Consider the following 26,805-nt stretch of genomic DNA (forward strand, 5'->3'; position numbering starts at 1 on the left):
GCAGAAGATAAACCCAATAAGCCAGGCAAAGAAGCCAAAATTGAGCCCAGCTCTGCAAGCCCATGGGAACATTCTGGATGTGTCAGAGGACACCAGGACACCCCTTGCCACCACCACGCTGCTGCATCTGCAGCCTTGAGGCTCAAAGATCAAATCCACCTTTTCCTTTAATCCTTCCACATTTTTTTGCATGGTGTATCAAAGCTGTGCTGGCCCACTCTGCATGGGTGACCACCTGCCCACAGCCAGTGGCCAAGCTGGGCTGCTCATCTGGCTCCCCAAAAAGCCGTGGTGCATTTGAATAGATTTCCACCACACAACTGTAAAGGCCTCAGTGGGTTTGAATAGGAGCCCCTTGAGGTATTATCTCAGCAGTGCCTCTTCGTGAGATGGTCCTGCTCCACTTGTGTGCCGTGCTGGGCCTTGGTGTGGTGTGGGTTTGGCAGCTCTGGGGGACCAAAGTGCAAATCTCATCCCAGTGTGAAGGCTTGCATGGGTTTTGCCACTAACTTCCAGGAGAGCAAGGTTTGGGATGGTGCTGAATGGAAACCAGCATTGATCAGAGGTGCAGGGAGTGAAACTGGTGGGAGCAGCAAGAGTTGATTCAGTGCCAAAATGCCCAGGGATGGGTCATGTGTGAGGTACTCAGGTTGGCCCAGCGAGCCTGCAGGATGCCTGAGGGTTCTTGGAATTGTCCTGGCCGCCTTGCTGAGGTTGGGAATGAGCGGGGAAAAATCTGCATTGAATGCCCAGGGCTTTGAGCTACAGCAAGGCTAAACATGAGGTGTTTCATGGCATCAGTGTCTGCTCTGCTCCTGAGAGCTCACCAGCAGCCCCTGCTCCCTCTGCTGCCTTCCATGCCTGATGGGAAACTCCAGGGTGGGTAATGCTCCTGCCAGAGCTTTGAGGGATCGTATCCTGCCCACCCTATCTGAATTCCTGATGACTTGCTAATTGCTTGACACACTCTACTTGCAATGCAAGAGACAGGCTCACGTCATCCTCTGTGGTTTGCCAGGGGAGAGTGTGAACCTCTTTTTGACTTGCCTTGAAATAGATGAAAAAGAATAGAGCTCGATATGATTAATGTGAAAACTTCAGCTTGGTTTCCTGCCTTGGCATCTGGGCTTTGGTCTTCTTAGCATCCCCGTGCCTTGTTTTTTGAGGAATGGCTGCACGTGGGAGCATCTGAGAGCTGATGGTGCTGGCTGTGCTGTGGTGGTCTGGGGGCTCCTCTGCAAGCTCTGTCCATAATCCCCAGCTGCTGTAGACATTCCAGGTTTGTGCAGCAGTCACGGAAGGATTCAGGTGGTTGCCTTGAGGCACTGCTGAGATAATACCTCAAGGGGCTCCTATTCAAACCCACTGGGGCCTTTACAGTTGTGTGGTGGAAATCTATTCAAATGCACCACGGCTTTTTGGGGAGCCAGATGAGCAGCCCAGCTTGGCCACTGGCTGTGGGCAGGTGGTCACCCATGCAGAGTGGGCCAGCACAGCTTTGATACACCCTAAAAAAATGTGGAAGGATTAAAGGAAAAGGTGGATTTGATCTTTGAGTGTTCCCATGGGCTTGCAGAGCTGGGCTCAATTTTGGCTTCCCTGCCTGGCTTGCTGGGTTTATCTTCTGCATGCCCTGCTCTGGGATGGATCCCACCTGATCCGAGCAGTGCTGAGCTGGTCCCGAGGGACGTGGCACAGGGAGGAGTGTGAGGGTGACAGGAAAGTCTGTGTCACATCCTGCTGTTCAGTGCACGGGGTTCCCAGGTGTTTGCATCCGTTGTGGCACCACAGGTGACTTTGGGATGAAGTGGCCTCAGGGGGGAGAAGTAAATGGGGTCATGGAATGCAAGAGGGAGTAGAACAGGATGGATATGTTCACCTGAGCTCTCCTACAGTGTGTTGTGGCTGTCCCAGAGGGAAGAGACCTGCACTTGTGAGAAGTGAAATCCTTGGACAGCCATCCCCTGCTTTTGCAGCCATTTGCCTTCCCTGGGCTGCTGAGGACACCATTCCTACAGCTCCAAAAACACATCCTTTTGCAGTCTCGGATTTTGGCCCTGCTGCTGCACCAGCTGCACCGTGCTGGCAGGAGGGGAGAGGAGAGGAGAGGGAAGGTGAGGCAGGGCGGGCAGCTCAGTTTGTGCCAGCTGCTGTCACTGCACAGTGCCCTTGATGTGGCAGTGGGTGCCAGGAGCCAGCTGGGGCATGAACCCCCAGGAAGGAGGAGATGGGGTCTGGATTGACCCCTGATGCATCAAATCACCCCAGAGTGAGGTGTGACACTGCCTGGCAGCGGGTCAGGGTGCTGTTCCCTTTGCCCTGCTGCTGGGAAAGCAGAGTGCATCCCTGGGGAAGTGCCATCCACCCCATCCATCCCATCCACCCCATCCATCCCATCCATCCCATCCATCCCATCCATCCCATCCACCCCATCCACCCCATCCATCCCATCCACCCCATCCATCCCATCCACCCCATCCACCCCATCCCTCTGCCGTGCGCAACCTGCAATCCTTCACCTTGCTTTCCCCTGTGCAGAGAAGGGAGGCAGATTCGCATGCGAGCTCTCCCAGGAAGCGGAGGGGATGGGTTCACCTTGCTGGGAGGCGAGGGAGTCACGGGGAAAGAGGTGCTGGAAGGAGCGCAGAGCGGATTTAATCCGCAGCGACTCGGCTGTCGCCGGTGCCCGGTGCGAAGGCGCCCGGGGAGCTCCGGGTGCATTGGGGCGATGCTGTGCTGCTCTCTCTGTGCCTCCCAAACACCTCCTGCGCCGGGCTCTGTGAATCAGCATTTCTGCAGTCGGAACAAGGCAGCGGGGAAAGGCAGGAGGATGTCAGGGCACAGGGGAGGAGGATGGCGGGGGCACCTCATTAAAAAGGGGCAGCCTGTGAGTTGGGGGTGGTCTCATGGCGCGGCTCCGCAATCTGCTCCCTCCAGGTTTTGGCTCATCACCGCCGTGCCCCCCTCGTGCTGCTCGGTGCCGAGGTAAACAAGCGCTGGGAGCGATGCCTCCCCTTCCCACCCGGGGAATGTGACAAGCTGGCACTGGGAGAAGGCATGAAAGCGATGTGATCCTCCGCAGCTCCCGAGCCGGGGAACCTGGGGAGATCCAGTTACAGCAGCGGGGTTAGAACAAAAGAGATTTGCCTCCGGGATCAATTCCTCTCCATTTTCCGGGCTGTGCACGTGTGTGTGTGTGCCTGGAACGGCCCGGCTGAGCACCAGGGCTCTGACGCTCCGGAATGCTGCTTTTTCCCAAACAGGGAGAGCAGGGTAATCCCCTGGGACAGGCCTAGAAATAGCAAGGCCAGGCCAGGCTTTGAAATGCTTGGAAATCAGGAGCCAAGCTGGGCAGCTGGCGGCTGCTGGAGCTCCACTGCCAAGGGCTGAGCTCTGGGTTGGGATGTGAAACCACCCCATGGTTTACTCCCAAGGCATTTCCAGGTGATTACTCCTCCTCTCCATCACAAGGTTGGCCAGCGAGCAAAACCCCAATCCCTCAAAAGCCTTTGCTGCCCCATAATGGCTGTGCCAACACCGCATTATCCGAGATGCCTTTAACCCACGGCGTGGTGGGGCTGGGGGAATCATGAGCCTTTCATGTGTGCTGCAGAACCAGCTCAAGGAATCAGCAGGATCCTGCACCCTGGGATGCTTGTCGCTCGTTTGGGGGGGTTGGGTGGCTTATTTGGGGGTGGGGATTTTTTGGCATATTGCCTTCTCCCAAATGCCGCCGGGGATGAGCCATGGAGAGCACAGATGTGCATCCCGAGCATACCACAACAAGGTTCCTGATTTAAGGACTGTGATTAACCTCTTTCCGACAGTTGCTAACCAGGTGCAGGATTGTAACGGGAAGAGGAGAAAGCTCAGTGCAAACAGCCACTTTTCCTCCGTCACCTGGAAGTGCACACGGATGCCATTTTCTGCCTGGAAATCAGGCAGATTTTAGGGTTTATAATGGGTGCAGGGACACCCTGTTTGTGTCAGTACTGACCTGTAGCTGCTCCCCAGAGCCTGTCTCCTCCTTTCCTGCTTGGAATCCCACAAACAAGGCATCGATGGAGTGTGAATCCAGCACAGGGCATGCTGGTGTGTGGGGTCATGGGGCTCTGCATTCAGGGTTGCTAACAGGAAACCAGACAGAAAATCACCCTGCATTTGCCCACTCGATTATCCAGATACCCTTTGGAAAGCTGGGTGTCCAGAGGAGAAGTGGTATTTCACAGTTAGGCATGAAAAGGGGAGCCACTGCAGCTTGTGTTTTGCAGGCAAGAGTTAAACCAGGAGCTGCCAAAGTTGCTCATTTTCAGGAAATCTGGTATCCGTGGGATTCAGGGCTCCTCTGGCCAGGACTACAAAAGCTGGAGAGGGACTCTTTCCAAGGGCATGGAGTGACAGGACAAGGGGGAATGGCTTCACATCGACACTGGGCAGGGATAGATTGGAAATAAGAGAGAAAATCTTCTCTGTGAGGGTGGTGAGGCACTGGCACAGAGAAACTGTGAGTGCCCCATCCCTGGACATGTCCAAGGCCAGGTTAGAAGGGGCTTGGAGCAACCTGGGGTAGTGGAAGGTGTCCCAGTCCATGGCAGGGGGTTGGAACGAGATGGGCTTTAAGGTCCTTTCCAACCCAAACCATTCTGGGATTCCATGACTGCCGTTGGCCTCCCAGGTCTGGGTTTCATGTGTGTCACTCATAACTGCTGTATCTCATCCCAAATACCCCTCTGGCATCGTGGTGGGTTTCAGATCAGCTTTGGAACTCCCTGTGCTGTGGTGTGTGTTCATGCATGGGTCACTTTCTGCACTGTGTTTTTTGGAGAGCCACACTCTTACTGCTTTTCCAGCCCCTGGCTGGACAGCTTAGGACCCCCTCATTGTTCCTCCTCCCCTTTCCCTCTGCCCATCTCTCAACTGCAAATCCCTGTGTTTCTTCCCAAAGAAGAGGCTGCACTTTGTGTTTCACACTGGGGCTCCAAACACTTTGCAGAGTCAAGAGCTGTTCCATGAGGGAGCAGCAGGGAGACAGAGGGATGGGGGCCCTGGCAAGAGGGCACCCCCCAAAGTCGTGAGTAGAGTATAGGTTTGGGAAATCTGAAGAGACAGAAAAATTTATTAAGAACAATTAATAGCTGCTCCAACCAAGGATTTAACCTGAAACCAAAACCTTAGGGAGGGAGGAAATGAAGTGGTGTACAATTGTTATTTTATTGCTTAATTTTTTTTTTTTTTATGATATGCTAAATGCAAATAAGCATTTGTACCAAGCAGGAGAGGGAGGGGATGGAAGACATGCCGGGAAAAGTGAGTGGGATCTAGGTTTTGCATCGTTCACTGAATTACTGGCAGGTCTTTTGTAACATCTGTTAAAAATAAAACAAACATTCATTTCCATTTCTCGCTGCCTGAGATGGCTCCTGCAAAAAAATTTCAACCTGTCCAGGAATTCGTCTTGAAAGTTGCCCTCCCTCTCCTCACGCCTCCTCCAGGGGAGATTTCCTTCCTGGACTTCCCAGGGGCTCCATTAGCCCCACATTAAAGCCTTTCTACTTTGCTCTAAAACTCTCCATCGGAGTAAAAGGAATTCTAATAAACCACTGGGAAGACTCTGCTATTCACTCTTTCCATGGAAACACGGCGCTGCCTTGGAGCAGAGCTCCTCTCGATGGAGCCTGGGTCACGGCAGGAGGAGACCAGGGAGGGATGCAGAGATGGTTTCCATTATAAGAGACCTTTTGAGAGAAATAATCGCTGCTCTCCCACCAAGGAAAGCCTTGGAGGTGTCAGGGGCCTCGGCACGATGAGGGAGCAGGGCCGGCCCCCGAGGGGGTGGTGGTGGTGGGGAGTGGGATCTGCTGGGCACAGAGAAACTCATTAAAACATCTGATCAGTGGAAATTAAGGCACCCAGGACTGATCCTCCCTCTCAGGAGGGATGGGTCCAGGAGGGTGGATGGACCTGTGATGCAGGAGGAGGCTGCACAAGGGGGCTCAAGGATGGGGATGTGGGGTATGAGGAGGGCACGAGGTCACGGGAGGACAGTGGTGGCTCCACACCCACGGCTGTGCGACACAGACCAGACGTCACACCACAAAAATACATTTTTCAAGGCCAAAAAAATCCTGTGTGCTCTGGGAGGGGATTTCTGGCCGTTCCCTGGGTCCCAGACGGGAGCTGGACAAGGAGGTCAGTGGATGGATCCCTACCTGAAGCCACTGTGATATAATTAATTTCCAGCCTCCTCGCAGGCACAGTCATCCCGAGTGTTGCTGTTCTGACACCGTGCTGCAAGATGAAGGATTTTATTTTTTTTTTTTTTAAGCGTGAGGAAGCTCGTTAGAAATAGCCCGAAGGGCAAAGTTAGGAAATGAAAATCCATCGGATCCGCTCGGAGCCGATGCACGGAGCTCGATGAGAGCTGGGGCAGGGCTGCTGCTCCTGCCTGCGAGGAGCCACCACACGTGTGGGGTGTGTGGCACCTGGGCAGGGGACAAAATCCATCCATTGGGGTTGGGGCTGAGGGAAAATCTGCCAGGAAGAGGGATGAAATAAAGATAAATGAAAAAGAGCCAGCTTAGAGCATCCTGTGTAGGTGCTGGGGAGGTCCTTGGACCCCGGGTTGGCCACTCATGTCAGGGCTGGATGAGGAGGCTGGTGGGAAAAGCTCAGTTTTCTCAGGATGCCTTATCATTTAGGTCAAAGTGGTGAGACACCGAGGGAGCCAGAGTGCCTTTGTTTTAGCAGCTCCAGAAATAACATTGCTATGAGTCATTATTTTTTAGCCTCTCCAGGGCAGGAGGTGTGGGGTTATGTCCAGGGAAGCCTCCAACTTTGATCAGCAAGGTGAGCCCTGCTCTCATGGCAGGGAAGGTGGGAAGAGGCTTTTTGATGCTGTTTTGTGGTAGCTCAGGGTGAGATCTGCTCCAGGATGCTCTGGATCTGGATTTTATCAAGGGGATGGAAACTTTTCCATCTGCATAACTGAGCAGCAGCATCCTCTGTGAGCTTGGAGGTTTTAATGAGTGAAGTTAATTGGTGTTATAGGTGGTGGTCTCCCACCCAGGCAGTGGTTTGGCTCAGACAGACATGACCGTGTCATGCAAACAGAGGTGACGTGGGTGTCGACACCTCAGAAATGCTGAGAAGTCATGAAATCAGCCTTTTTGAACCGGTAAATCGTAGGTGCAGAACTTTAAAGGTTCCAGAAAAAGAACAGTGTTTAACAACCAAAGTGTTTGGTGGTGATTAAATTTGCATATGGGGCTCCCTGGGGCTTGTGGTTTCAACCTTTCACCCCACCACGGTGAGGTCAGGGTTGGAGGAGAGCAGGGCTGAGATCTTCCGAAATCACAGGGCTCCTGGAGGTGGGGATTTCAAACATACCAGAGCTGGGAAATAACAGGGACAGACCAGATTGTTGAATTTATTGGATTGCAGTGTAAAAATAACAAATCCTTTAGTCTTCTGTCAATCCCAGAGGGGAAGCTGGGGGGTGATGTCCTTTGGGTCCATCCCACCTTGGCTTCACTGGGGTGGCAGTCACGGCTTGTGATGCCAAACAGTGCCAGGCTCCTGTGTGTGAAGGGCAGGGCAGATTGGTGATTACAGGGAATAACACCGAGTCCCTGGAGAGCCATGAGGTCCCAGCTTGATTTACCATCCTGCAGAGAGGCATGTGTGGAGCTGGAGGTGGCTGGGAGCATATTGTGGCGTATTACCTACACACGGCCAGACTAGGTCTGCCATGGGGATGGGGAGAAAAAAGACAGGGGAGATGAGAACAAGCAGTCTGCTTTTGCAGGTGCTGTGTCCCCTTGTGAGGTTTGGTCTGCTTTGCAGCTTGATGGCTGATATCTCGAGTAATTAACAGGGAAAAGAGAGGGCCTGGTTATCCATCCTTCAAGAGCAAGGGGTTGAATTGAAAGGCAGCGCCTTGGAAGTGGATCAAATAGCTCTCCAGCCCCCCGCGTACGGCTCGGAAACTTGCTGCCGTGCTGCGTTATCAAGGTGAACAGCTTTAGTTCAATTAACGAGAGGCTCCGAGCGGAGCCGTGGGAGGAGGCAGGGCTGGGCAGCAGCCGGGGCTCGGAGCCGCGGTCCCGGCACGGCACGGCACGGCACGGCTGGCCAGGGCACCGGCTCCCCCTCCTCGCCTCTGCGACGGGTTTTATTTACCCCTTGGGAAAAAAATGGGTGTGTGTGTGTCTGTGTGTGTGTGTGGAAGGGTCGCTCTTTGTTAGCACCTCCCTTTCCCCCTCCTGCTAATAATAAACCTCCCCAAAATCAATCGCTGCCAGCCATGAGTTGCCGCCCGCTCCCCGTGCACCTCAATAATCCCCGCAGATGATGGTGCTGCGAGCCCGCCTGGATTTTTCCCTGCCGGTCGCTGCCTGGGCTGCAGCTGGCTCCGGCACGCAGAAAGCTGCAGGTGTGATTTGTTCATTTGCCTCCACCTCCCCCCTTTTCTCCCCCCCTTTTCTCCCTCCTGCTCTGCTTCCCCGCCGAGCCCACCTAGCTCATCTCAGCCGGCTCATCGCGGCGGCCAGAGCCGCATCCCACCGTGCCAGACCCGCATCCCACCCGGCCAGACCCGCATCCCACCCTGCGCCGACCCTCCGGCATCCCCCCGGTGCAGTGCTGGCGGAGGGTTGGGATGGCTGGGGCTGGAGAGAGCGTGTGTGTGTGTGTGTGTGTGTGTGCGTGTGTGTGTGTGCGAGGAGGGGGGGTTAATCTGATCCTACGAGGTTGGAAAAGGAAAAAAAAAATATCAAAACTATAAAGAAGGCAGCAGCCTCCTCCTTTTCCCTCTCCCCCGCTCCAGAGGATTAAGCCTACAAAAAAAAAAAAAAAAAAAAAAGGGAGAGAGAGAGGAAAAAAAAATGTCTGCAGCTTTCTGTTGACCCTGCATGATGGCATTTTTGCGCTCTGTGTGCTGCCTCTGCTGATTGCTATTCCTGGCACAAACACACACACACGCGCACACACACACACACGCAGCCCCGGCACGGCTCACACGGGCACGGCGAGCCCCACTCCAAAATACAAAAAAAAAAAAAAGAAAAATCAAAAAAAAACCACCCCAAACCCAACCCAAGCCGGTGCCGCTCGGTGTCCCTGGCCACCCTGGTCTGTGTCGGGAGAGCTGCCAGCACCCGCTGCCGCTCGCCCTCTCCTCCACCCCACTTCTCACCTCGGTCCCCAGCTCCAAGCGAGCACTTTCTGCCGGAGCCGCCCGCAGCCAGAGCCCTCCACCACTCCTACCGCTGGCATTACATTTTCAGGCTGGATGCTATAGGGCCGTTTCTAATTACCTTATATCCCCTAGTGGTCTATGAATAATGGTTAGTGAAGGAGCTCAGAAGGGCTGCTGAGAAGGGAAGCAAAAAAAAAAAAAAAAAAAAAAAAAAGGGAGAATTGTGCTATTTCTCACATTTTTTTTTCTAAGGATCTAATCTGGCTACTGTGCTCTGGAAGAGGAGGAGAGCGAGCCAGCAGGAGAGAGAGGAGAGAGCGAGGACCATCGCAGGTATTGTTGCAAGCTACATCTTTGTGCTTTTTTTTTTTCCTTTTTTTCCTTCTTTTTTTTTTTTTTTTTTTTTCTTGAAGCCGCAGCAGAATTGGAAGGGAGGGCTCGAGGGTGGTGGGGCGGGTGAGGGTGTGCGGACAGAGCTTTTTCCGGATTTATTTTTTTCTCTTGTGCAACTCGTGTGCTGCTGCTGCTGCTGCGATTGAATGGATGCACGGCGCCGGCATCGCGGAGTTTGGGGAGGGAGGGGGGATTATACGTGCGTGTGTATGTGTGTTTTGTGTGTGTGTTGTGTGTGTGTGTTGTGTGTGTGTCCTATTTGCAGCAGCAACGGAGGAGCCGGGGGGCGTGCGTGTGGGGGGGTTGTTTTTGCTTTTTCTGGAAGTAATAAAGAAATTTGCAACCGGTCCAAAAACCCCTCCTGACTTGCCGATTGATGGGTGTCTGAACAAAGATACAGCTGAGACTTGGAAATGTTGGTGCGTGGAAAGGGGGTGGATTTCCTTTTGCTTGTCCTGAATCCCTACTTTGGCAAAGTTGAAATAATAATGGGCACGGGGCTGCGAAAGGCTCTGCAGAGAGGGAAGCCTTCCCGGGGAGGCTGATTTAATTGAGGAGTTATGGATGTGCATGGTTTTATACTTCCAAAAGTTGCGGCGGTGCCGCGGGCGGGCGCCTGGCTCTCCTTGCCGTTGTCTGCACGTGAGAACGCTGACTTGATGGATTTTCTTTCTTTTATTCGGTGGCTGGCGGGGCAGGGAAAAAAAATGGATCTAGCAGATAACCCAAGGAATCGTGGGGTTTGCACATCTGGCTGCGCCTTTGGAAAGCCCCTTGATGGGACTTTCACCTCCCGCTCCCTTTCTCCCACGGCAAATTTTTGCCTCCAAATCCTCCCGTTGACATTAATAAACAAACAAACCGGGGAATAGCCGTGGAGCCCCGGTGAGGGGGCTCGGAGTGCTGCCCGGGGGTGGGGAACCGTGTGTGCTTTTGTTTTAAATAACGAAACGGCGATGATTGAAAACATATGAATAGGATGCAATGCAGAGCGGGTGTGTTACGGGGCGGGAGGGGGGGGAAGAGCTGGAAAACTGCTTATACGACAGAAGCAGAGCTTGAATGAGTGTGGTGAGATGAAAGGCGAGGGGTCCGTCCCTCGCCCGGCTGCGAGGGGGGGCGATTCCCAAAGGCGCAGGAATGATCTCGGCGTGGGGAAGCTCGCTGGGGGGAAAAAATACCAAAAATCCAAAAAGAAACCCAACCAACCTGATGTGATTATATCCCGTCCAACTTTGCCGGTTGCGGCGTTAATGGAGATAATTGTCCTCAAAAATAATAAAACCGGGGGGAAATATGATTGTGATGTATGGAGGGGGGAGATGTGCAGGTCCCCAAAACCCCACGGGCTCCCCCCAAAAAGCGCCGCCGGGGTTGGGGACACCGAAGCGGTACCAAACGTGGCCGGGTTGTGTTTATTTGGGAAATGAAGATGGAGCAATTGCCCTGGGGAAGGCAGGCTGTAATCCCCCCGGGAAGGGCTCCCAACACACCGGTGCTGCCCTTGCTGCCTGCCCTTGCTGCCCGCCCTGCCCGGCCTTGCTTTTGTGTTTGTTTGCTTGCGAGGAGGGGGAGAAGGGAGCTGGGGGGGCCGCGAAGGCGGGGAGAAGCCGGGAGGGCGGAGAGCCGATTTAAATTGGACTTAATGGATTCCCAGGGCAGCTCTTTTAGATGAAAGTCAAAATAAGAGCCAAAGTGAATCTCAGCAGACCTGTCTGTTGCATTAGAGATGCAGCCCTTCCTCTCCCTCCCTCCCTTTATTCTTTAAAAGAGAGAGGGGAAAAAAGTGTTATCCTTACGGAAGACGGCGTGGAGTTTCTCATTCCTATAATGCGAGCTCTAATTGAAGAACTTGCGGCCTCTTGGGAGAGTCTTTACTGATCGCTGCTTTTGTTATTCATGCCGCGCTCTGTTTTCTCGGGATTTTTTTGGGGGGGCTGATGCGGGTCTGGCTGCGCCGGGTGTGATGCTGTGTCCCCCCCAGGGTGTGATGCTGTGTCCCAGGATGCGATGCTGTGTCCCGGGTGTGATGCTGTGTCCCCCCCAGGGTGTGATGCCGTGTCCCCCCCAGGGTGTGATGCTGTGTCCCAGGGTGTGATGCTGTGTCCCCCCAGGGTGTGATGCTGTATCCCAGATGTGATGCTGTATCCCAGGTGTGATGCTGTGTCCCCCCCCATGATGTGATGCTGTGTCCCCCCAAGTGTGATGCTGTGTCCCCCAGTCTGTGATGCTGTGTCCCCCCCAAGGTGTGATGCTGTGTCCCCCCAGTCTGTGATGCCGTGTCCCCCCCAGGGTGTGATGCTGTATCTCAGGTGTGATGCTGTGTCCCCCCCCAGGCTGGCTCCGGGGCTGACAGCAGGTAGGACCCCCTGGTCCCCTCCTCAGGGGGTCACACTGGGCTCCCCCGGGTGGCTTGTGCTGTGCTGGAGGAGGAGATGAGCAGCTGAAAGCCCCCCGGGAGCTGTTGGAAGGGGAGATGCTGCAGCCTGGCTGCGGGTGGCTCTCGTCCTCACAGGACCCCCAGGGACGGATCTTGCCCAGCGTGGCTCATGGGGATGGGGGCACAGCAGGGCTGCTGCCTCCTGCCAGTGCTCACTGCGATGGTTTCGGGGTGCCATGGAGTGCACTTGGTGCAGAGGGCACAGTGCAGCCCTGCTGTCGCTGCTCTCCTGTCCCACGGGGCTCTGCGGTGTCACCTGGAGGGGACAGCTGTTGTGCCAAAGCCACGTGGGTGCTCTGCCCACCCAGGGTGAGGAGCAGGACATGGGCAGTGAGCCTGCAGGACCTGTGCTGGGCGAGTTTCCCTCCTCTCCTGCCTTTTCTGTTGCTCAGGAATTCAGGGGTGCACAGGGAGATTGGCAGATGGGGCTCCCCCCTTCAGAGGTCTCCTCTCCCCTCTCAGCCCAGAGAAGCTGCTGGCCTGTGTCCCCAAGCCCTGTGTCCCCACCAGGTCCCATGGTGATGCTGCCCATGGCAGTGGGCTGGTTTGATGCAGCCAAAAGCTCCTGGGGGGCCGGTCCTTGCTGTCCCTGTGTCCCTTTCCCAGCCTTGGGCACCCATTTGAACTTCACTTGAGCTCTGCATGGATGAAAACAAGAGCCACAAGCCCCAGGGCTGCTGTCAGTGGCGTTTGGTGGCTGTGGGGTGAGCGTGGCTGGGGAGGAGGATGTGTGAGCAGGATGGGGCTCTGGCTGGGGAGGAGGATGTGTGAGCAGGATGGGGCTCTGCCAGCCCATCGGCTTAGCACGGAGGCAAAGCAGTTAACCTGGACACCTGATCTCCCCGGGAATTGTGTATTGACCCTGACAGCGATGCATCAGGAGCGACAGACTCTCCATCATCGATCCCTCTCCTCCCATCACCAGGTGTCGACACCGACAGCCGTGGAGCCAGCTTTAATTTCAGGCCTCTGGCTCCAGCACGTAACACTTAGCCGTGGTCCCAAGGTGCCACCAGGCTTTGCAAACAAACACCTCCACAGGCAGGTGACTGTCCCCATTTTGTGGCAGGGATGGCACTTGCTGTGGGTGGCCAGCTGAGCTGGGGGCAGGGCTGGCAAGGGACCATCCCAGGGCCATTGGGCAGGGTGGCATTGCAGCCTTTGGTGGGGGATCTGGGGATCCCCTGGAGTTCCTGCTTTGCCAGTCTTGCCTAGGAAAACCCTCTGTCTGGCACCCCTTGTGCCACCAGTGTTGAACAGCAGAGGATTTGCCCAAGCTGAGGTGTCCCAGTCCTTTTGCAGCCTTTTCCGGGTGACCTTATCTGGCCTGGATGTATCTTGTCTTTCCTACCTCTAAAATGGCCACTACCAAACCTTCTGTGTGGTCAGGTGTGTGTGCCATCCCACACAGACCTGCTGGGGAGCCTGGTGGGTTTTTGGGTGCCTTGATTTCGGTCAAGGGCCGGCTGGCACCTTGCCTCTCCTCCTTCCCAGCATCTTGAGATTTCCGAGACGCACGCAGCCAAGCTGAGGCTGAAAAAGCTGCTTGTGGTTCAAGAGCATCTCCTCGACGGAGGAGAGAGGGGGAGGCTTTTCATTCCTGCCTTTCTTTTGGAGCCATCCAAGCTCCCCTCGCCGGTGCAGGGGCTCTTCCCGCTCCCCCCCGGCAGGGAGCGTTAAAAGCCAGGGGCAGCGGATATCTTGACACCCCGTCAATCCCAGCCTTTTACAGCAGCAGTCTCTGAAGGCTGGCACTGCTGCACAGAAGAAAACAAGTGAGAAGAGGGGGGGAGGCGAGAGCAAGCCTTTGCAGCCGGCAATCGATAATTGTGGTGTCACTCACTGCCTTGGAAGTTCCCGCATCCCCACGGTCGCTGGTGGGGGGAGAAGGGAGGGTGGGAGCTGGGCTCTGCCCTGCCAGCACCGGGCACGGGGCAGGGAGGATGGCAGGGGGTGAGAGCCCAGCCCTGAGCAGGAGCCTCCCGCTGCATTACTCACCACTTGATGTAGCTTGAACCTTTCAACTCCCTCCCCCTGGGGATGGAGCGGGCTGGGCAGAAGGTGTTGACGGAAAGCGCTCTCCTTTCTTAGCTTTGAGGGTTTTTATTCCCCTTTCCATGTTTTTTTTCCTTCCCCACCTCTCTCTATGGGAATTTTGGGCTTTAATAATCTCCCCAAAATATAAAAGAAACCCAAAAAAAACCCCCAGCCCAGCTCCCCCTCATGTGTGTCTCCATCTTAGCAAAAGCCGAGGCAAAAGATCAAGGAATTCTTCCTTTTGTGCAGCTTTCAAGACCAAAGATGTGCCGGTGAAAAGGGGAGGCTCAGAGTACCAGGCACACACAAGTGTTAAAGGAGAGGCTTCCCTTTTGTCTCCAAGGCAATCAGCCGGTGAAGGGATCCACAAATTAATTAAAAATTGCTCTGTCTTGATTGAGTTATTCCTGCTCGCATCCCACCTGCCTATCAAAAGACTGGGAATGGCAGGAGGAAATTCCTATTTCTTTCCCAAACAGCTCAGACACGTACCACGGTCTGTCTCGCTTGCCTTTTATCCCAGGCAGCAAAGGAAATAAAAAAAAGAAAGGGCTGGCGCGGTATCCAAAGAGATCTCTCCCCGAGGATGCGTCCCCTCTCCTGCGCTAACAAATGCTGCGGTATTTGGACGATTTGGAAGAAAAATGAGCAGATTTACGTGTCAGGCATGGGCCAAATTGTAGTTGTAACTCCATGAAGTTGATGGAGATCCATCGGAGATTAATTTGGCCCCAGGTCTGGCGCTTGCTCCGCAGGGAATAGGCTGGATCTCTGCCTTGGTTGAAACAAGAGGTATTCAAATGGGTTTGTTGTGGCTGTGCTATGCCCAAGTGGTAGAGCCAAGCAAAAATCCCAACTGGTTGTATCCCCGGTGCCAGAGCACCATAAATACACCTCGAGCTGTCAAGTCCTGCACAGTCTCTACCGCATTTACCACTGAGAATGCTTTCAGGGGGTAGATTTATCTGCAGGGGCTGTGCACAAGTCTCCCTGTGTGCTTTGCTAAGAGGCTTGAACTCCATCCCGGTGTCCTGATGGGGGAAGCCTTTCTCCCCTCCTGTTTATGGGATTTCCACCCAAACCAAGCCTGTGCCTGAGCCCCAGAGAGCCCAGCCCTCCTTCACTGGGCTCAGGCTCTGGTTTGGGGAGGGTATCATCAGTCAGTGCCTCCGAGCAGGATTCGGGGGGGTTGGTTTGCTGCTTTGCAGTCAGACCTTGCTTCCTCTGCTTTATTGTCATCTCCGCTCTTAGTCACCGCTCGATGCCTCACCAGAGGACACTGCTCCTGCTGCATTTATGGCAGCCACTAAAATTGGCTGCTCCGACAGGGAGGGACTCTGAGCATCAGGGAGGCTCTGCCCAGCTCCCTGATGGTCCTTGGCATCGTGTGGGGAGTGAAGGGGAGCTGCAGGGCAGGTCTGTGTCTGTCACCAAATGGGTCCCCTGTGCTGAGGATGCATGGGGGAATATGGGAGCAGTGCTGGAGAGGAGCAGCAGTGGCCACGTTCTCAGGTGGAGATGGCTGGTGTGTAAATGAAAATGAGATGCTCGATAAAGTAGGAAAGCATAATTAAAAACGTTCACGGCTGCTGGCTCGCGAGGCGTGGGCACTCAGTGATCCAGCGAGGCACAGCCGCCCCCCTCCCCAAACCCCACGGCTCTCAGCCCTCCTTGTCCTGTAATAGCTTGTCCTTCACATGCCTGTCTCTGCGTGATCTATAGAACAGGGCTGGCCTCTCATACCACTGCCTTCCACCAGGCCTGGATTCTCCAGAGGAGACTCTAGTCCTATCATAGCATGTCCTTCACCGTGACTGCTGCTGCACAGAGACACGGCAGCACGGGGCTCTAATACCTTGTAATTCACTGTGACTGCTGTGGCAGGCCCTGCACCGTGCTGTGCTGCAGCAACCCTTCAGACCCTTTGGCTTTTGCATCTGCTCCTGGGCTGCAGAGCGAGGGCTGGGTGGGAGGGCACAGGTGGTGGAGGTGTCCCAGGCTTGGTGGGGCTCCCTGGCTCCTGCTGGGGCTGGGAAGGTGCTGAGCATCCCCAGGACACGGCCCCATCCTGCCTCCTGGGTGGTTTAAAGGAGGGAAGTGCTGGAGGCCAAGCTCTGCCTTGGCAGGGGAGAAATCCCTGTGGCTGTGCCAGGGTGAGAAATGGCCCTTGGATGCAAGGAAAGCATCCTTCCTCTGGGTGGTTTGGGCGTCATGATAAATGTCAATATCTCTGCACACACAAAGGAGAAGGGGACATTTGGCTACCGAGCGTGTTTGTTCCAGGAGCTGATTTACTTTGAAGACTTCAAGGCTTCTCTCTGATGCTTCCCTCTTCACTGGTTAACCCTGTTCCTTTGCCAGTTAAATGGAAATGCAGCTGCCATCAATAAAGCCCTCCTGGAGGCTGTTCCAGGGATGTGTCCACACTGCTCCCAGTGCTGTGCTGGACACTGCTCCCTCTCCAACTGGTCTGGTTTAGCTCCTTCATGGGCTGCACCCCTGAGCTTTTGCTGCCCTGGTAAAGTGAGAATCCCTGTGAGGGATGAGGGTTTTCCAGCCAAGTATGGAGATCCCAGTGCTCAGAGCATCCCCTTGGAGCCTTGCTGTGCACAGAGCAGGGTGGGGGTGACCGTGGCTCAGTCAGGAACCAGACTGGGGCTGTTGCTTTGTGTTGCTGGGTTTTCTTTGGAGGGAAGGCATTTGAAAGCCTGGAAGCTGGAGTCTGTAAGAAGAGTGAGGATGTCTTGTCAGGGCTCCCAGGATGGGAGAATAGCATGTTTGGTGGTGAGATACATGAGGGAGAAAATTTTGGGAGCTAGTGCTTCCCTGCAGCATGATGCTCAGCTTGTTTTCCAAAAAACAGGAGTTGGCATCTCCTGTTTTGCTTCCATACAAATCATCAGCATTGTTGTTGCTCCTGCTTGGACTGAGGAAGGAGGAATTTGGCCCAGTGGCTCTTTTCCCTCCTGCTTCCCCTAGCATGCTAGGCTACAGATCTGCAAACAGCTGTAAGGAGAGCAGAGATCATTAGCTGGCAGGATCAGATGAGATAGTTTCTTAAAAGGATTGTCTGATTTCTCTATTGATCAGCCTGATTTAAAAGGGGGAGTCGGGTCAGGGGGCATAAATTATCATTGAAGGAGGGGTGAAGGCCTCAGAGGCTGTGCTGCATTAGCTGCAGTGCTGAGGAATGTGTCTCTCGGTGGGGACTGAGCGCCGTGGCTGCCGGCCAAGCTGGGTCTCCTCCACGCTCAGCTGGGAACCGAGTCAAGGGAAGTGCATTTCAACTTGGGAAAGAGCCTCTCTCTCTCTTTGCCAAGCTGCTTTCTGCAGCCCCCACCGTTTGGAAGGGTGTGCAGCGTGGCCCTGGGTGAGGTTTGGGGTGTGGTGATTTTTGGGGCCGCTGTGGGCTCTGAGCTCCCTCCCTCCCCAGAGAGAGGATGCTCTCACCCCGCAGAGACCTGCGACCTCTCCCTGGCTTTCCCCAGGCTCCCTGTGTGGTCTGCAGCAAGATGCTGAGCCACGGGAGGTTTCTGCCTCCCTGGCTGTAAAATGAAGCTAATCTGCAACCTGAGGTTGCTGCTTTCGCCGTTCTTGTGATCGCTGCCCAGGGCTCCTGCATCTCCTGCCACTGGAGTCACGGGGCTCGCAGGCTTTGCAGTGGCCCCCCCAGCTCTGGGTTATGGGAAGAGGAATGGGAAAACATCCAGGGGAAATGAAACACCATCCACATTGATGGCAGAGGGTCTGGTTTTGGGGACATGGCACATCTTCCACACCAGCTTGTTCTGCTTGTTCATTCTTCTCTCATTCTCATCCATCCTCATGGTGGTGGAGCCTTTTGTGCTTAGGTCAGTGTCCCATCTCTACCTTCTCCAAAGATTTGCATCTCTCACAGCTCTCTGGGCAGGACTGTGGGGATCTGCAGTGGGGTTGTGTCGCTGTGACAGGGTTGTGTCACCCCAACAGGGCATGAGCTGCAGCCAGGACAGGCTGTCTCGACAGGGAAAGCTGCAGGAGTACTTGTTAGGTGCCAGATCATCCTCTGATTGGGTTTGTGCCCTTTCCAACCCTGATGGAGCTTGTGCCTCTTATTTCTGGCTGTGCTAAATTAAAACAGTACAAGAAGTGTGATTTCTGCAGCTGTGGGCAGGTCTGAGGTGCCCTGGTCAGTGTTTGGCTGATGCATCTGCCTGGAGCAGCACTGTGGGGGAGGCTGACACAGCCACACTGCTGGTGTCCCCAGGCTGGGGACATGTCCTGGAACTGGGTCCATCTGCCCTTTCCCAATGCTGTTCCACATGCCAGAAGTGCAGCCAAGGCTGCTGCCTGCCCCTGTGCTGCCCATCCTCTTGTTCCTGCCTTCCTGCATAGAATCATTGAATCACAGCATCATTAAGGTTGGGAAACCCCTCTAAGACCATCAAGTCCAACCATTAACTGCCAAGCCCACCACTAAACCATGTCCCCAAGTGCCACATCCACACATTTTTTCAACTTCCAGGTTGGATGAACACTCCACCAATACCCCGGGCAGCCTGTTCTGATGCCTGACCACCCTTTTGGTGAAGACATTTTTCCTAATATCCAACATCAACTGCCCCTGGCTCAGCTTGAGCCATTTCCCTTTGTCCTATCCCTTGTTACCTGGAGCAGAGCCCGACCCCCACCTGGCTGCACCTTTCTGTCAGGGACTTGAGGAGTGTGAGGAGTTTTCCCCTGAGCCTCCTTCTCTCCAGGCTGAACCTCCCCATCTCCCTCAGCCACTCCTTGTGCTCTGGATCCTTCCCCAGCTCCGTTGCCTTTTTCTGGACACACTCCAGCACTCCAGCCTCTTCCTTGGAGTGAGGGGAGCATCCCCATGTGCCCCATCCCTGTGCACGGTGTCTGCTGGGCACAGCAGCGTGGTGCTTCCCCGTGACGTGTGCCTTGGAAGGAGCCGAGCCAGGCCATTATCACGGATCACTTGTGCCAGGTGGCGAGCAGGGCACCAGCATCCCAGCCCAGGGCACGGCTGGGAGCGGGCACAGGGTTCAAAGGCTGTGGATCTCACTCACAGCAGCCCCTCTCCCAGTGAGGAAGAGGGCATCTCTTCCAAGCTTCAGCCTCCCAGCGTGGCTGTGGGAGCAGCCGGCAGCGTGCGGCAGCTGGGCCGGCATTATCCTGGAAATGTCACCCGAATGCCAGCACGCCGGTGAGCGCCAGGACGTGGCGGGAGGCGGTGACTCGGCTCGCCGGCATTGGCTACCATCTTAGAGGAAATGTGGAGCGGCGGGTAATTATTTCTCGTTCTTAATTGAAATTTCAGCCTCAGTGGTTCGCCAGAGCGGGCGGGAGCAGGAGCACAGGAGAGTGTCACACCAATATAGGGCTTGTCGTGGGATGAGGGGAGCACGAGTGAGCTGAGCCTGTGGGGTGGCAAAGCATCTCCCAGGCTCCAGGGAAGGAATTCCCATAGCCCACAGCATGGCCTGGTCATAGCTGCGAAATAAACCCCCAGAACACCAAGATTTTAATTTTTTAATTTTTTTTTTTAGCGAGGGAGGATGCTTTATTGTTTCTTTATCCCCGTATTTCTGTTTTGCTTGGGATGAAGGGCCAATTAACTGGAATTAGGCGCTGCAGCCTGGCACCCCGCGTGGGCTCGGAGCAATCAGGTGGAGCGCAGCATGGCTGATGAGAGCCAATCAAGATGTATAAATGAGGTGTTGACATTCAAACAGCGGGTACCCGCGCCTGCCCGGCCGCAGCCGCGCCTGCGTGCTGCCAACCACGGCACCAACCCTGCCATGGGGGGAGCTGGAGCCCCACGGGGCAGCCGGGTCTGATTTGGATCCAAAAGTGTGCTGGGGACACTCAGCTGCCCATGCTGGGGCAGTGGGTGTGAGGGAGAGGAGTGGACACCCCTGCCAGGGTGTGTTTGCTGGCAGTGCCCAGTGCTGGTGCATCCCCTTAGTGCTGCTCCAGGGTGGGCAGCCAAGCAGAACTTTGTTCCTTTAGGGAAACCGAGGCACAGGGCAAGATGGTGGACAACGTCCATAATGCTAGGGCCTGGTTTCACCCTCAAGGTTTTGTATTTCCATTGCCTGGGTCAGTTTTGGCTTCAAGTCCCTGAGTGGTGTTGGGACACGTTTGTCCCCCCACTGTCTAGGGACCATGGATGGGGATCTCAGTGTGACCATCATAATGACAGCACCCTCCAGCAATTTGTCACCCTCAGCCCTTGGGTTTGCCACTGTGGGACACCCTGGGAGGTGGGGACCAGGGCCACCAGCGGCTGTGACAGCACACACAGGCCAGAGGAGCTCAGAGGCCATCCAGGGAGGAGAAAGCAGCTCCGGGGCAAACAGCCTCATCAGCGTTTCCTGTCTCACCATGGAGAAATCGCATGTGGTGAGAGGCTCTAAAAATAGGCTCAGCAAACTTTTAACCACATTTGCAGATGTTAAAGGTAAAGCCAGAGCAGCCCTGGGGAAGCAAACATCCCTGGCCGTGCCTCCCTGGTGCTCACCCTCAGCTCTGCAGTGGTGGGGAGCCAGCTCTGAGGGCAGCAGCCCCCAGATGGGCAGTGGGGCCAAGCCTGAGCCCCGTGGCGTGGTTCTGCTGTGTGTCCCCATTAAGTGTGTGGCAGGAGGACATTAGGAGCAGGAGCACGTACCGGCAGGCTCTGTCTAACAGCGCTGCCGCCTGACCCTGATTTGTAGCAGGGCTGAGCAGGGAGGTTTGCTGTAGTGTTACAGCTTTTCCTGTGGTAATAGCCGGCCAGGCAGCACTCACACAGCTCCGCCAGTGGCACCAGGAGCCCGCAGTGGCACGGGGAACCCACGGTGGGAAGGAGATGCTGTAGCTGGGTCATGGCACATTTGCTTGCAGGAGAGCTGAGGGGGCATGTGGGGACACGGTGTTGCTGCTGGAGCTGTGTCTCCCCATGGCAGCAGTGCTGGCAGGAACACAGCTGGATCTGCCTGTCCTTGTCCCCACCAGCCCAGTGGCTCCATGTCCACTGCCCACTGCAGTGGGTGCTGCTGTGTCCTTGCCTCCTGCCCGTGTCACATCACCAGGGCTGGAGTCAGTTGGGGACAGTGGCCAGGGCTGCCAGGTCCTCTCCCAGCCGAGGTGTCAGCTCCCTGATGGCACTCAGGGGATGCTGTTTCATTTCCCCTGTTTCTGCCATGCCAGGGGTGACAAACCATCAGAGGGTGCCAGCCCTTTGGCCACAGCAAGGTCCCTTTGTACCATCCCTGTGAGATCTCTGTGTGGGGATGGATGCATTGCCATGCATCCCCAGGGACTCACAGAGGCAAAACTGACCTGGTAATGGAATGGAAATAAGAAGCCTGGAGGGCTGAGGTGAGCCCCAAGGTTGTGGAGGGCTGGCAAGGGGCATTCTGCCCACAAAAGATGGAAGGGGCAGCATTGCTCTGTGGTGCTGTGGTCCCTGGCCTCTGCCAGCCCCAAATGGGAGATAGCAAGAATCTTTAACCTCACAAACGTGGAAGGTTGACTCGAACCATCAGAAAGATGAAAGAGACAGAGAGAGGGAACGATTAAAGGGAAGAAATGGAGATTCCTCGTGTTACCTTTGCTGCCTGATACCGGCAACTTGTGAACCCTCAGCACCTCTCACGTGCAGCTCGGTGCTGGGGCACGGGAGGGCACGACTTTCTCCTCAGGAGGACACTTCCCAGGAAGGTTTTAATGCTTGCTGTTGGTGTGATGTCTGAGGGAATCCGCTGCTTTCTGTCTGCCATTGCCTGGCTTCACCTTCTCCTGCTGGCAACTGATGCATCCTCACGGCTGTGTTTGGGGTGATGGTTTGGGTTGTTGTCAGTCTTCACCTGCAACACTGGAGGGGAGAAACTGCCCCTCAGAGTTTTATCTAGCTAAAAGAACCAACTCAAACCCAACCTCAGTCAGGTGCAGGCTGTGGGGTGCCTCATGGTGGGATGACTGGGATGCTGGGGAGCAGCACTGCCAGAGGAATCCCCACTGGCCACATTGGGGTCGGTGTTTTGGCAAAAGGCATCACCTTGCCAGTAGGAATAATAGCCAGGAGGGGGAGGGGGCCGGGGCAGGCAGACAAGCAAATCCGTTTTATCAGACGCCGCATATTTTATGAAAGCACATTTCAGCTCTTCAGCCTTGGAAAGCTTTTCATACCCTTTAATTTTCTAATAAAAAGGAATTACGTTTGCTGAAAAGCCAGTAACAAGATTCACTGTCATTGTCTTTTGTACAGACCATAATTCCTGGCTCGGGCTCCTGCCTGCAGCCCCGTTGTGTGGTCCCAGGTGTGGGTCTGGGTGCTGGCAGGGGGACCTAAGGACCATGGCTTTGTCACTGGGAGCCTGTGGCAGATGCTCAGGAATGAGGTGAGCACCACGTTTGTCTGCATCCACAGTGATGCCTCTTGGTGCCCAACACAGATCCCTGAGAAAGCAGCCTCTGGTTTTGAGGTGGTTCCTGTTGCCTGAGCGTGCCAGGTGGGATGGCCTTTGAACCAAAAATCAGTTTAATTGCATGGTCATTGGTTTGAGAGCAGTGTGAGGTCCTGACGAGGCTGGTGGCTGGCAGACAGCTTTCCTGGTCTTTGATGTGGCTGGGACAGGTTGTGGTTGCACATGTGGTGGAGCAATGGGGTGTCTTTGCTGGGGACAACGAGCCAGTGTCCCCTGGTCCTGCAGATCTGACTGGTGAAAAGGTTCAGCTGGGCAGCCAGCAATTCCCAGTTATCCCCCTCCATCCTGGTTACCCCTCCTGCAGGCTGCAGGAGCTACCACACTGACATCTTAGCAAGCCCAGGGCACTCCCAAACCCAACCAAGCACAGGCTCTGACAGCAGGCAAAGCATCTCTGGTTACCGAGAGCCACCAACTCCTCCCAATCCCCATGAACCCTGAGCACATCCTGGCGGTGTTTGCAGCATGGAGAGCCCTCAGGGGCTTGCTCACACCCCATTTTCCTGCAGGGGTGCTTCCCCTGGGATTGCTGGAGCCTCAGCCCTGTTGGTGCCATGCGGTTGCCACGTGGCGCCGGAGCCACGACGCCGCTGGCGCTGCCTCCCCTTCCGAGCTGCTCATTTGAAGTTTCAGCTCACCGTCTGTCTTCGTGCAGGTGGGATGCACAACCAGCCCACAAACACCAATAAATATCTTCTATATCCTCCTCCCCTCCACCCCCCGCCTCCAATTCTCGTTTTCATTCTTACTTCCCAGCTGGTTTTGGGGGGGAAAACGGGTTTTCAAAGCTTTCCGTAAACGTGTGTAACAATGGGAAGCGTTGCCTTTTAGCCTGCGGCCGGCACAGTTTTAAATGAGGTCCCAGGTAGTCATGGTTACCTCTCCTCTTCAGTAAGAGATGACTTTTATTTCCTGCCTTTTGTATTTGCACATCTCAGATATACATTCTCCTAAACCATAATTGGTATTCACGGATAGACAGGAACGCAGGAGTGAGCTGCCACAAGAGGGGAAGAGCCAGATGGACGCAGGGGGTGTCAAGGTCTCCAAGCCCCCAAACATCAGGAAATCTTAATTTCAAGTCATTTTTCCTCCCCTGGCAAGGGCGGGGAGGCAGACCTGTCTCTCCACAGCCTCAGGGCTTGTCCTGATCCCACCTCCCTTGCAGCATCCTGGCTATTCTGGCTGAATTCAGGATTTACCCTCTTATCCTCCAAGCCTCTCCATCATCCTGCACCCCCCCCTAGCATCCCTGGATTGTGCTGAGCTGGGAAGGTGAAGGAGGGGCTGCCCTGTGCCCCTTGTCCCCAGGCAGAGTCCTGACCCCCCCAGGCACTTGGGGGGCCAAGGCTGCACCCCTTGATTTTTGGAGGCACCAAGGGGGAGCAGAGCAGTGGGGCTGTGTGCTCACAGCGGGCACAGCCCGGGGAGCGGGCGCGGGAGGGAGAAGCGCTCGGCAATGATTGATGAAAGATCATAGCCTCATTCCACGGGATCATTGCTCAGAGTGTGGGCAAAGCTGCGAGTCCCAAGGGAACCATCGCCTGGATGCATGTGAGCCTGCGATTCAGGGCAGAGGGGATGCAAAGCCACATATTTTATGCCTTTTTTATTTTTTCTCCCTCTCTCTCTCTCTCTTTCTCTCTCTCTTTCTAAAGCACCAGGAAAACAAAAACCCAAGCTGTCTAATCAGAGACAAGCAGATTCCACCCACTTCCTTGGAAAACTTGCATTTGCTAGGAAATCATCTCGCTGCATTTACAGCAAGCAGAGTGCCCCAGCGGTAGCTCGTGCCTTTCTGGCAGGATGATAACCAGTGCTGAACAATTATTGCGCTGGAGCGGGAGCAGCAGACATATTGGCTTTTCTCAGCCAGCAGGAAAGAATTTGCAAAACTAAGCAGGCGACTGGAGCAGCTCGGATTTGCAGCGTTGGATGCGCGGTGCCGCGGATTCACAGCTCACCAGATTTGCTGGTGGCAGCATATCAGGGACTCGCACACCGCATGCACCTGGGCTCCTATTTACATGAATTTTATTTTTTTTTTTTGCAAGGGAAGGGCTTGATTTTGCTGCCTGGAAAATGTGTCTGATTCCCAGCTTCCCCCGTGGATGCTCAGCCCCCCCAGGTGTGCGCTTGGGTAGTGGGGAGAAGTTGTTTGCTTTTGTGGTTTTCCCCTTTTAATGAGAAGAGTGTGTATTTGTCACAGAATTGTAGAATGGTTTGGGTTGGAAGGGAGTTAAAGACCATCCCATTCCAGCCCCTGCCATGGGCAGGGACATCTGTCACTGTCCCAGGTTGCTCCAAGCCCTGTCCAGTCTGGTCTTGGACACTCCCAGGGATGGGGCATTCACAGCTTCTCTGGGCACATGTGCCAGAGCCTCACCACCCTCGCAGGAGGGTGTTCTTAAAAGAAAGTCTCAAAAAATACTGTCAAAATTGTTGTAAAGGAGGTTGTCCTTAAAAACCAGCGCTGGGAAGAAAGGCAGCAGTTCCAGCAGGATCCTGCCCCATGCCAGCCTGGCTGCCCTTAGCATCACCAGAGGAGCAGAGTCAGTCTGGGGGTTCCCAGGGGAACCCTCTTGGGGCACAGCCACAAATCCCCAATCAAGGCAAAACTCCTTTGCTCAGTTGTAACTTCAGGCAGAGATGTGTGGGACTGCTGGAGCAGCTCCCATCCGCAGAGGTTTTGTGGTTCTTCCACAGATAAAACTCTCCCACATCTGCCCTTGTCTTCTCCATGGGCTGAGCAGAGTGGAAGCAGAGAAATCCCTTCCCTTCAGGCTTGTGGGGTTGGGAACTGGATCTGTTCCCATTTCTCTCTGCCCACTCACAGCACTCCCTGTCTCTGCTGGAGCATTTCTGGAGGGGATGCTCCAGTGTGGAGAGGTGGCACAGTGAGCTTTTGGTGTGGATCTGAACTGTGTTCCTACCATGGGTGCTGCTTGCAGAGCCTGGGATACTCTTCCCAGCCCTGCTCGGGATGCAAACTGTGCATCAGTTGCACCAGCAGCTGATGGAGACTCCAGTATATTAGCAGCATTAATTAAGTTACAAAAATTATGCATGTTATCAGTTATGAGACGACCTTTCATAAACTCCGTTATTAAAGCAATAAAGCATGACCCGCTGGTCCTAACCAGTCTAATGGCTGGCTAAGAGCACGGTTTTTCACATAATACTTTTAGCAGGTCATTAGCTGAGCAATAAGATAACGTGGAGAGCCAAAGTGACGTGCAGGAATGGCAGTGGAGGCAGAACAGTGCTTGATGAGGGGACACAGGGCTGGGGGTCACCTGTCCTCCCACATGGCTTGTATGGGTGGGCAGGGCTGTGGTGCTGGGTGATGGTGGAGTGGTGGGTGATGCTGGGGTGCTCCCAGACTGTGCAGTGCTGAAATCCCAGTGCCATGGGGCAAACCCAGCCCTGGGGCAGGTGTGGGGCTGGTGTCAGACCCTCTGAGCCCTGGTTTGCCTGCCAGAGCCCACCCTGCAGAAGGGAGATGGGGTGCTGTGATGTGGCCGTCCCGACTGCAGTCCCAGTGAGCTGTAGGATGAGGATGGAGGTTCTGACCTTCCATGGGGCCAGGGCTGGGATGGAGGGGCCTGGGCTCTCTCTGCCTGAGTGCTCTCGGTGTATGGACAGTTCTGGTCTCAGCACATGGCTGGTGTTGGTCTCTCTGGGCTGAGACCCCGATTTGGGGCTATACAGGTTGGTCCCCTCCCTGCCGTGCCTGGGGGGACATGCCAGGCATCCAGGGCCACCTGGATGAACCCACCAAGCCCTGCCCTCCCGGTCCTGCTCCCTCACTGAGCACACCCCAGCTGAGTGTGATGCCCTCCCTAGCCCTGGCTGTGCCATGAGACCTGGGCACGCCAGGAGCTGCGCCACAATCCAGCACCCCCAAAGCGCCTTTGCCGGTCCCCGCCAGCCGTTTCCAAGCACTGACCCTCTCCATAAACAAAGGAGAGGGAGAGGGAGGGTGGCTGGCATGTTAATATACTCTCCCCCCCTCTTTTCCTCCCTTCATCCCTCTGGGAAAGGCCTTTGCAGATATAAGCAAACCTTGATTAAAAGCTGCCTGACAGGCAACGGCAGCAGCAAGCAGCAGGCAAGGAAGCTCTCCAAGTCCAAAGGGAGCTGCTTCTGCTGCTGCCGCTGCTGCCTCCATTCTCAGATGTCCCTGATCCTTTAATCAATCACAGCCGCGGAAGAGAAGAGCAAACAGCCATGCCGGGGCAGAGGTATGTGCACGCATTCGTTCCAGCCGCAGCCCTGGG

General features: G+C 55.0%; 1 protein-coding gene across 5 annotated transcripts in view; it reads left to right on the top strand.

Annotated features, from left to right (window-relative positions):
- The window catches only part of RAI1 (retinoic acid induced 1), a 73,522-nt gene that overhangs the window by 26,198 nt on the left and 20,519 nt on the right, over window positions 1–26,805 (top strand). For 3 of the 5 annotated variants that reach the window (XM_064726271.1, XM_064726273.1, XM_064726274.1), the window contains exon 2: window positions 9,449–9,529. The gene's annotated coding sequence lies outside the window, so the exon portion shown is untranslated. Of the gene's footprint in view, window positions 1–8,113; window positions 9,345–9,448; window positions 9,530–24,209; window positions 24,654–26,805 lie in introns of those variants that run through there. The other 2 variants (XM_064726272.1, XM_064726275.1) reach the window with 2 other exon arrangements.

The sequence above is a fragment of the Zonotrichia leucophrys genome, chromosome 14, assembly GCF_028769735.1.
Source record: "Zonotrichia leucophrys gambelii isolate GWCS_2022_RI chromosome 14, RI_Zleu_2.0, whole genome shotgun sequence".
NCBI classification, from domain to species: Eukaryota; Metazoa; Chordata; class Aves; order Passeriformes; family Passerellidae; genus Zonotrichia; species Zonotrichia leucophrys.